Here is an 11,141-nt window from a genome sequence, read left to right on the forward strand (position 1 = left end):
TTCTCAAGGAAAGATAATAACAAAGTTCGCAATCTCAACCGACCCATTACGTCAGTTCTCTGCACAATATGCCCCATGATCCAAGCCGAATAAAAGCTAGAGACCATTTTAATCCAGCATCCTTACCGAATGTACTTATCGAGAATCTCTTTATTGATGTGGCATTATGAATTTTTTTTTTTGAAAAACCATTTGAAAAATTACCAATTTTCTTCAACTTTTATCACCTGTGTGACATTCTACCTTCAATTGTGACTCAGTAAATTGCTACCTTCCAGTTCTTTTCATTTTATACATCCAGTAATTTGTAATCTTGCATGCATTTTTGCCTCCTGCAAACTATGCATTTGTTGTATACTGCCCTGGGTTTAAAAATATGCTACTTTTATTTGTTTCCTTTGCAATAAAAATCCATTGGCTCTACGTGCACAGCTAACATCACATACTCCTCTTTTCAGTTCTCTTGTATTCCCCAATGCGTCCACAAATACAGCACTACATAATTGCCCCCCCCCCCCCAAAATGGCATTTTTACTTTTAACATTGATCCATTTCTCAAGGGACATAATGTATATAATGGCTGCTGTCAAGATGCATTCTAGAAAGATTATTTCCAAATCATTCATGTGCAATGTGGGGCATAGGAGAGGAGCTGATAAACCAATTGTTCATGTTTATTCATTCATGAAGAGAAGATTGCTTAACAAACAAGAGTAGCTTCACCTTGAGATGGCAAGGCATTTGCATGATTTTGCCCAACTTTAAAATGGATTTTTCTTTGTTGTTGACACACATAATGTATAAAAATATAAACCTCTATGGCTGTTATGTGAGGTTTGTCAGTAAATGCACTTCAATCAATTAGTTTTAACTTTTTTGCAGTCACTATTGCCAGTTGCCACTTGAGTTGATGAACAGAATGACTTTGATATTTCAATTTCACTGCACTTGTCAATATTTTAAGATTCTCTTCAATATACTTGAATATTCCATCTTGGGACTTAAAGCATACAACATCATCAATCACAAATAGAAATATGAAAAGGCACTCCTTATTTTGTTAGACATGGTCGTTTACGGCAATATACTGAGAGTTGAGGAGGTTTAAAAGTTTAATATATGTTATGTATCGAAAACATTCCCGATTCCTGTTGCTTAAATATTTCTCACCTGTCAAAAGGAGAAGCCTCTTATCTTGCTTGCAAGATGTTAATTACATTGGTTTTTTTTAAAAAAATTCATGTTCTTTTTCAAGGATAGCTACTTTAGGGTGGGTTTTTTTTGGTGAAAAACATTCCTTTTTATCCTAAGGAAGTAAGTAACACATTTTCCTTTAGATATTACGGTATCAGGTGGAGCTGCTGTAATGCGCGTCGAAAGAACCAAAGACTGGTTGATCCAAACCAAGGCTTTTATTAACTAAAAGACTGGAGCGTATCACAAGTATGTCGACCAGTCCAGAATTACCTTGTCTGGCTCGGAGCAATCCTTTAAGGCCTGCCAGTAGGTGTGGCTACACTCTCAGCCAATCACAGTCATCCTACACTACCATCTGTACATATGAACATATACACATTAGTGATAGAATCTGTACCATCACAGCTGCTTCATGGGACATTCTGAGAATAGATCGGTATAGTGGCACATTGCTTCAGCAGTTAGTGCAGTTGCCGAAAGCGCTAGTGACCTGGGCCCAAACCTGATACTGAGTGCTGGCTGTGTGGAGTTTACGTTCTCCTGCCACCATCCAGATTTCTCCAGATGTCCCGGTTCCTCTTGAATCAGCAAGATATGATTTCAAATTCCAGATTTATTGTCAATGTACATACATGACATCATATACTACTCCGAAATTCTTTTACCTGTGGTGAGGAGAATTACCACTTTAATGGTAGTACAAAATAAACTGTACACAACAAACACTTGTAAACAAATAAAGAAATCTAAACAAACTGAATTTAATACAAAGAGGGAAAAAAAAGTGCAAAAGTAAGAGACCGAAATAAGACCCTAATTGAGTTTGTTGTTGAGGAATCTGATGGTGGAGGGGTGGCAACTGTTCCTGAACCTGGTGGTGCAAGTCTTGTGGCACCTACATCTCTTTCTGATGGTACCAATGAGAACAGAGAGTGTGCTGGGTGGTGAGGATCCTTAATGATTGCTACTGCTCTCTGATGGCAGCATTCCCTGTAGATTTTCTTGATGGTGGGAAAGGTTTTTGCCAGTGATGTCCTGGGCTGTGTCCATTACTTTTTTCTGGGCTTTAAGCTCAAAGGTATTGGTGTGCCCATTCCAAACTGTGTGGTGCAGCAGGTGAGCAAACTTTCGGCCACACATCTGTAGAAATTTGGAATGTTTCCGATGCCATGCCAAACCTCTGCAAATCCCTGAGGAGGTAGAAGCACCAGTAGGTTACTGAAATTGACCTTAATGCAGGTGTGTGGGAGAAGAATCAGGGAAAGTTGATGAGCATGAGAGAAAATAGATTCCTGGGAAATAAGAGGGAAAGAAAGAGATTAGAATAATCTGACAACCAGCAAATAACTGATGAGCCAAGTGACTTCGTACAGGGAACTATGAAAAATCAGGATGAAGTTCTCACTTGGAAATCTTGCCGTTCTTCAGAATCCACAGAATATTTCACATGATCTGAGTTGGACACAATCATACACTTCTTCCCTTTCCTTCAAATCTGACCTCCAGCTGCTGGATGCCAATTACCTCACATTCCTCTTGTCAGAAACTTCAGCCCTGCCCCGACTCTTTTGTAGGAATTAGTAAACTCCATTTTACTTCCATTCTTCCCATGGATCCAAAGCTTATGACATTCCTACTGCAAATGTAATGATGTGCTCCGTAGAGCTGAAATTGTAGAATCAACAGGTCAATGGGTAAAATTACTTTAAATTTACATCATGGATTAATTCTCTCGACTTAATGAAGGGCTCAAGTCCGAAACATTGGTTATGTGTCTTTATCTTTACTCTATAAAGGACATTGTTTGACCTGCTGAGTTTCTCCAGCATTGCATTTTTACATCAACCATGGTGTCCAGAGGCTTTCATGATTTACTTCATCAATATTCTTTCCTCAGTGACCAGTAAAAATTAAATATACCAATACTTGCCTCTTCTCAAATGTTTGCATATAATTTCATGCATACTATAAATCCACCACTTTTAGAAAAAAAGTACTTGACATTTTCCTCAAAGGAAGAGAAATGGTCAGATTTAAAAGGAAAAGTTCTGGTTTGGGCGTGATATGGAGTCGACGTCTCTGTCACAGCTCCATACCTTCAGTATACTATTTCTCCTTGTTTACTTTTTTAAATAAAACTTTCAAAGTGGTATCCAATTGCATATTCTCTGTTTGAAATGGATACAAGAGCTGGAAAGATCAGTAAAAGCAGAAAAAAAATCAAAAGAAACAAGAAACTTCAGCTAATCCATAGGCAAACCCAATTACTAAGGGCTCCTCCAACAGTATAATGAAGAAAAGGGAACAAAACTGAAAATACTTCAAACAGTATGAATTTAGTCCCCCTCCACTGCACTGGATGAAGACAGAAAAGACATCAAAAATATTTGCACCTAACCTACTCTATTAAAAAAAACCTTACCCCCCAAAAAATCTGAGCACCTTATCCTGAGGGTTACATATATTTTGTAACTTTTGATTCATACTGTGAATCAAAAAACAAAGGTAAGACTATATCTCATCTGGAAGAGTGAGTTCATCCTATCATATTAAAAGGAATTTACATCAAATGAAAATAAGACACAAAAGGTCACCATGTATCTTCTAAACTTCAACAGGACATTGAAACAGTGTTGGAGAGCTAAAGTCTTTCCATTTTAATAAAACGGTTCTTCTAGCCAACAAGAGAGAGAGAGCTACAACCCATTGCACAGGTACAGAAAAATTCCGTACGTCTGGTTCATAAACCACAAAAAAAAGCAGTTACTGGATTGGGTCATTGCTCTACCTGAAATACAGTTGAAAATATATTAAAATTTATTTCCAATCGATTCCTAAGGACGGACAAGACCAAAACATTTGTGTTCACATAGTAATATCAGATTTGCATCTGTCACAAGTAGGGTTAATATTAGAGAAGATACAAGCCATCTCATCTTTGGACATGTGAACACAATGCATTACTCTGAATTGGATTATTGAATATTGGGCACATATTGAAGATGTATTCACCAGTTTAAGAATCTTGTCGCATAGATCCTCCGATAAGGGTTTTGAAAGTTCCAATTCCCAAGCCTTTTTAATCTTATCGTGAAGTACTGGATGTAATTTCAATTATCTATCATATATAATTCTAATTAATCCATTCTGAAAAAGATTTAATTGAAAAATATTATCAACTAGATCTGATGGATAAACAAATGGAATGTCTGGTAATATGGTATTTTTTTTTAAATTCTAATCTGTAAATATCTAAAAAATTGACTATTTGGCAAATCATATTCACTTGTCAACTGTCCAAAAGACATTAAACAACCTTTATTAAATAAATTTGCAAAATAAATAATAACCTTTGATTTTCCATATAGAGAAGGATTGAACGAATCAAATAATTTATTGATGCAGTATTTACACATCTAGATGATAGGCTTTGGCACTGGAAAATTGACATGCACGTCAGTTCTAGTAGTATGTCATTCTACAGAAGAACAAGATGAAAGTTTGACCTCACTAGAATCTACTTTAAAGGATCTGAATAACTGGGTCTGCCACCTGGAAGGCAATGAGAGACTAATTGCAAGAATTATTGATTTGGAAAGTTGAAATAGGTGACAGAACCTGCATATTACAGGCTTGGCTGAAGATACCGAAACTGGTACACTTATTAAATTTTTCTTTGAGTTGTTGGTAATGGTATTTGGAGACACGATGCTTCCAACTCCATCAGAGTTTGACATTATTGCCTAAGCCTAAATCTGGGCAAAAGCAACATGAGGTGTTTCATCGCTGTAAAACAAAGGAAATACTGATTCTTGAAGCCCATCATAAAGGTACATAATAGAATGGCAAACAATTCAGAATCATGGAAGATTAACCTCGAAGTCATGAAGCAGTGGGCCGTCTATAGGGAAGTTGTGTCAGAGTTGTATAAGCCTTCACTGCATTTCCCATCACGTCTTCAAATTTCTCTTCCCAGCGGTTGCAAGAAACGGTTTGGTTCAGTCGACGATGCTCAGGAGTACATTTGTTAACTTCCTGCTCCAATTCCTGGACAACATTCTCTCTTTTCTTTCTGTTGAATGGCTGTTTTGAACCAAGGATTAATTTTCAATATGATAAAGGTTCATTCATTTGTTTTTTTGGCTTTCACAGGCAAATCATTGACATTGTGATCAGATTTAATTTGGAGTGGCTGAAGGAAAAAAATTCAACACACTTTGATTGTATTTACGGTTAAAATTGTTCTATCAAAACAGAATAGTTTTTTTCACATCTTGAAACATTTTTAAAAAACTTTATGAGAAGTCTTTAATCTTTTTTGATGCGTATTGAGATTTAGACTAAACACGGCTTCTTATTGGTCTGAAAGGAACAGTTAGAGGGGTAATATTTAATATTTTGCTTTAGAGCAGGAACATCTAATCTCTACTGGAAGATAGTGGGTTTCCAAAATTAAGTAGCATGCTGTTGGTCTATTCAACATCCTTAGTTGGGTGGGACAGGAGAAGAAAAGAGGTGCATTCATGGATCTTCTGCATTGCCATGGTGCTTTAATGTTATTTTTTTTTTGTTCCAGTTTATGGAGTTGTACTCTCTGCTTTAATAAGGCCATCTTCAGGCAGGAGATCATTGTTCATGCTACATGAACTCAGCTCTGAACATTTGCAATGGAATCTCTGAAATGAGTTTACTATTAGTGTTTATTTATTATAACGGAGTGACCATGGCTAATCCTATTAACTTACCGAGTTGGAATGTAAAAGACCTAAATTATCCAGTAAAGCAAAGAAAAGTGGCTTCACAGTTAAAACAATTTAAAGCTGTCATTATATTTTTTTTTTACAAGAGGCACATATACGTGGCAGTGATGTTTCGCACTTGATGTCGTGGTGGAAAGGGCAGCAATATCATTCCTCCTTTCAAGTTAAATCTAAAGGGGTATTGATTTTTATTAATCAAAATATTCCTTTTAATATGTTTTGGATTCTAATAGTTTATTTTATTGTTTCAGGTAAATCACACAGTGAAATGACTGTTTTCGCAAATGTTTCTGCTCCCAATGTTGATGATCTCGGGGGTGGGGGGTGGGTTTAATTTTTCTTTAACTTCCTTGTTGGATTTAAGTTTATATTCACTTCTTTTTAGGCAGGGATTTCAACCGTTAGGTGGATCCTATCCTAGATCATTTACCTATTAACCTGGCTACATTGAACAAATCTGCCTCATTAATATACTCTTTTCCATTAGATTATGGCAGGGGTGTCAAACTCAAATTCACAGCGGGCCAAGTTTAAAAACTTGGACTAAGTCTGGGCCAAACTAAATATTTATTGAAAATTTTCAACAACATCTGCATGTTTTATCTTTTTTCAACATACATTTTAAACTTTTTCTTATTAAAATAAATGTTTAATAATAGTTTTGGTTAAATTCTTTCCAGAAGAAGCATTAACAAATGAGAAATAAAATATAAAATAAAGTTTGCTGTAAAACCAGACTTCTTTTAATCTCCTCCACCTTCTGGAGCTTTTGCTTCTCGTTCAGATCCTTATACCTGTCCTGGTGTTTCGTCTCATAGTGTCGTCGTATGTTATATTCTTTAACTACAGACACGCTGGCTCCACACACAAGACAAACAGGTTTGTCTTTTAAAATGATGAACATATAGTCTGCCTCACACCTGTCTTGAAAGGTCCTGTTTTCTGTCTTTCGTTTGGCCATTTTTCTTCAGGGGTTTACTACATGCGAGTTAGGCGACAGGTCGCAGATGCTAATGTAAGTAAACAGAGGAGGTGGGGGCGATTAGTGGGCTGATGGGCCAGCGTTCTAGGATTTGTAGTTTTAGCTGTGCACGTGCTATACTGGCGCGGCGGCCAGCGGGCCACCTCTAATACATATTTGTTATGATCTTGCGGGCCAAATATAATTATATCATGGGCCAAATTTGGCCCGCGGGCCTGAGTTTGACATGTGTGGATTATGGCATTTAATGGGCTGACATTTTTTTATCTTGTTAATAGACAGTATACTTTCTTTTCCCAAGTTCATCACACTTACTTGAATATTAATTATGTTTGTTATTGCTACCCATTTAATTCCATTAACTCATTTTTGTGAATCTCACAGTATTGTAAATATCTGATCATGTCCCTGTTCCAATGTCATGATTCTTCCTAATTTTACTCAGACACCGGCACTTTCATTCAGCATCATTATCAGATAAGGACTTTGTTAAATGTATGGAAGAACATACAGCTTTCTTTTTGATACCAATCTTTCCTTGGAGACCTCCAGTTTAGTGATATGGGATACGGTGAAGGCTTTTCTTGGGGGAAAAATAATTTTGTATACTGTTAACAAAGAAGGAAGACTAATCAAGAAAGATTTAAGTTAATTAAACAAATTAAACAGGAAGATCAACAATGCGCTCAAACTAAAAACACAGATGTTTACAAAACATGGATTAAACTTGAAACTAAATTTGATCTTCCCTCAACATTTACAGTCGAATGCCAACTTTTGAAATCTAAAAGTCAATTTTACATTCATGGTGATAAATCTGGTAAGTTTTTGGTTCATAAAAATAATGGTATAACTTCATATAATTCTGAGATAGGCAATACATTTAAAAAAATGTTCTCTAAATTATACTCTTCTGAATATAAGAATGATAGAAATTTGATGAATAAAATTTTTAGACAGATTGAATATCCATTAGATTTCTTCAGATTTCGAATTAGACTGAATGAATCTATCATGCAAGAGGAAATAAAGGTTGCTATTTCATCAATACAATCTGGAAAGGCCCCTGGGCCCAATGGATTTCCTTTGGAGTTTTTAAAATTATTTTCTCAATTGCTTACACCTCACTTGAATGTGATGTTTGCAGATTCATTTAAACAGGGTAGGCTTCCAGATTCAATGAGGCTTGCATATCTTTAATTTTGAAGAAAGGTAAAGATGCAACCAACTATTCTCCCTGTATACCAATTTCTTTAATGAATGTTGATGCTAAAATTTTAGCCAATAGGATGGAAAGCATTTTACAATGTTATTTCTGAAGATCTGATGGGGTTTATTAAAAAGCAATATTCATATTTTAATACATGTTGTTTAATCAATATGTATTTGCCCTATGGGAAACTCCTGAGTGCATTCTTTCATTGGATGGAGAAAAATATTTTGATCCGATAAAATGGGCATTATCTATTTACAACCCTTGAAAATTTTAATTTTGGTTCTGATTTTATTACATGGGTTAAATTATTGAATTTACCGCCATCCACCACAATTCTTACTAATTTACAGCAATTCACAGCCTTTCAATCTGCAATGTTGCACTTGTCAGGGATGACTGTTAAGTCCTTTATATTTGATCTGGTGACTGAACCATTGGCAATTGCATTTTGTGAGTGCAAGGAGATTTCGGGGATACCGAGGAAAGGGATGAAACACAAGTCTTTTGCTCTTCATCTCAGATCCAGTTGCCTCCCTCCCCCATATGATGTCATTATTTTCATAATCCAATACATTTTCAGGATACAAATTGAATGTGCATAAAAGTGAACTACTTCCATTGAATATTCTGCGGCATTGTATGACAGTTATCCTTTTAAGATTGTTAAAAGTCAATTTTCCCATCTTGGTAATACAATTACAAAGTATCTTAAAAACATCTTTTTAAGGAGAATTATTTTATTACGCTTAAAGCAAGTAAAGCATTCTTTGACCCAATGGTCACCTTTGACTACAACTTTAGTTGGCCATACAAATTCTATTAAAATTAATATTTTACCTAAATCTTTATATATTTTTCAATCTGTTCCAATTTTTTTTTCCTAAATCACTTTTTGACTTACTTGACTTTGCTAGATTGTCTTACAAATAGAAGGGTAAGCAACCTCACCTTAATAAAGTTCTTCCACAGATGGCTCTACCCAACTCTAGATTTTACTACTGGGCAGTCAATATACAAAGTCTTACATTTTGGACCCATTTTCATAATCATTCTGGCTTCCCATTATGGGTATCAATGGAGCTGTATTCCTGCCAAAACTTTTCTAATTTTGCACTTCTTAGCTCTTCATTTCCATTTTCAACTAAATTAATAGATAGTCAAATGGTTAAATATTTTATGAGAATTTGGGAACAGTTGAGAAAACATTTTGCATTTTATAATTTCTCTTTCAAGCCCTAATGTATCCAATAACTTTTTTTCAACCTTCTTTACATGATGCTATTTTTCAGAAATGGTATAGAGAGGGTTTTCATACTTTTAAGGATATGTCCATTGATGGATATTTTGCATCATTTGAGCAGCTATCTGCGATATTTAACCTGCCCAAATCTCAATTTTTTAGATATTTACAAGCCCAGCATTTTCTTGAATCACAACTATCTGATTTCCAAAGAGAGTCCGAATCAAATTTTGAAGATGAATTTTATAGTTTAATGTCTTCTCGTAAAGGATTAATATCTGTTATTTATGAGAAATTGTTATGTTGAAGTCGGACTTTGTTAGCCAATATTAAAAATGCTTGAGAACAAGATTTAAATTTGACTATGTCAGACTGGGACATAATTCTTCAGTTGGTTAATGTGTTCATCGTAGTTTATTACACTTTAAAGTGGTACATGGAGCACTTGTGTCTATGGCTAAACTGTCTCATTTTTCCACAGATACGAGTCCCTGATGTGACAGGTGTAAGAGCAGAGAAACATCATTAATTCATATGTTCTCTTCTGGAAAAATACTGGAGAGAGGTTTTCCATACTTTGTCAAAAAATTTTAATTTAGATTTAATACCAAACTCTTTGGTGGCCCTCTTTGAACAGTGAGAGGGAATGATTCTTCTTTATCTTTGGTTCAGAGTCATGCTAACTCTTTTGCCTCTCTTTTGGCGAGGCATGCGATTTTACTTAAATGGAAGGATGTTGCCCCACCTACTCATGATCAGTGGTTGCATGACATCATGTCTGGTTTGAAAATTGAAAAGATTTGTTATTCAATTAATAAGCAAGATATAAGATTTCAGATTTTATGGGAGTCATTTATGACTCACTTTCTAACTTTATCAATGAAATTAAATTGTCTGACTCCATTTTCACACATTTTTCTGCCTTAGTTTTTCTTTTATTACTAATCACATATAGTATGTGGCAATGCTGTTAGGCAGGGGTTTTGTTCCTTTTTTCTCTTTTTTTCTTTATACTTTTTGGTATTAGCTCTCTTTTATACAAAATATATAGTACTTGGAATATGAATTATGGATATGATATAGTGAATATTTTATCTGTTTTGTGTAACTATCCTTATCATTTTATTGAATTGTAAAGAGAATTTCAGCTGGAATTAAAATTAACATTAACCTCCATGAACCAACCAAAATATGGTCTCTAATACCTTGTGCATCGGCAAAAGAGCACATATAAAAATTCAATCAGAGTTCATTTTCAATTACTGAGATGGTGATATTCTCAAAATGGAGATGAACATAAGTTGCCCTTGAGACTGACAATATAAATGCTTCCATTCCGAAATATCCATCACCAAAATGCATAGATCCCCACCCTAATTGGGGCAGAATTATCCTCCTTATATGCACATTGAAACTGACCACTGTGATTCTGTGGCCGATTGTAGAATATGGAGCTCCTCTTACCAAATTTAATTTGGTGATCTTCACTTCAACGATCATGGGTCCTGATGCCAATGGGGCCACAGAATCATGCCCACTTTCACATTGCAGGACAGAGCAAACAGCAGAGAAGAAAGTGTCTGATTACTTCATGAAGTGATAAAATAATGTTGACCTGTTGATATGGGGTCTGTTGTTTCACTGTATCCTCTATCCAGAATTTACTTCAACAGGACCTGTTCAAGTCTTTACACAGGGAGGTTAGTGTCTCCAGAGAAAATGGTAGAATAATTAGAATTAAAATGT

At 35.4% G+C, this 11,141-nt stretch overlaps 1 long non-coding RNA gene across 1 annotated transcript in view; it reads left to right on the forward strand.

The window, feature by feature from the left end:
- Positions 1 to 10,221, forward strand: part of LOC138741667 (uncharacterized) — a 56,509-nt gene extending 46,288 nt beyond the window's left edge. The window contains exon 3 of the long non-coding RNA XR_011343649.1: positions 9,877 to 10,221. This is a non-coding gene — a long non-coding RNA (uncharacterized lncRNA). The remainder of the gene's footprint in view (positions 1 to 9,876) is intronic.
- Positions 10,222 to 11,141: the final 920 nt, after the last annotated feature.

This window comes from Narcine bancroftii, chromosome 8 (genome assembly GCF_036971445.1).
Source record: "Narcine bancroftii isolate sNarBan1 chromosome 8, sNarBan1.hap1, whole genome shotgun sequence".
Classification (NCBI taxonomy): domain Eukaryota; kingdom Metazoa; phylum Chordata; class Chondrichthyes; order Torpediniformes; family Narcinidae; genus Narcine; species Narcine bancroftii.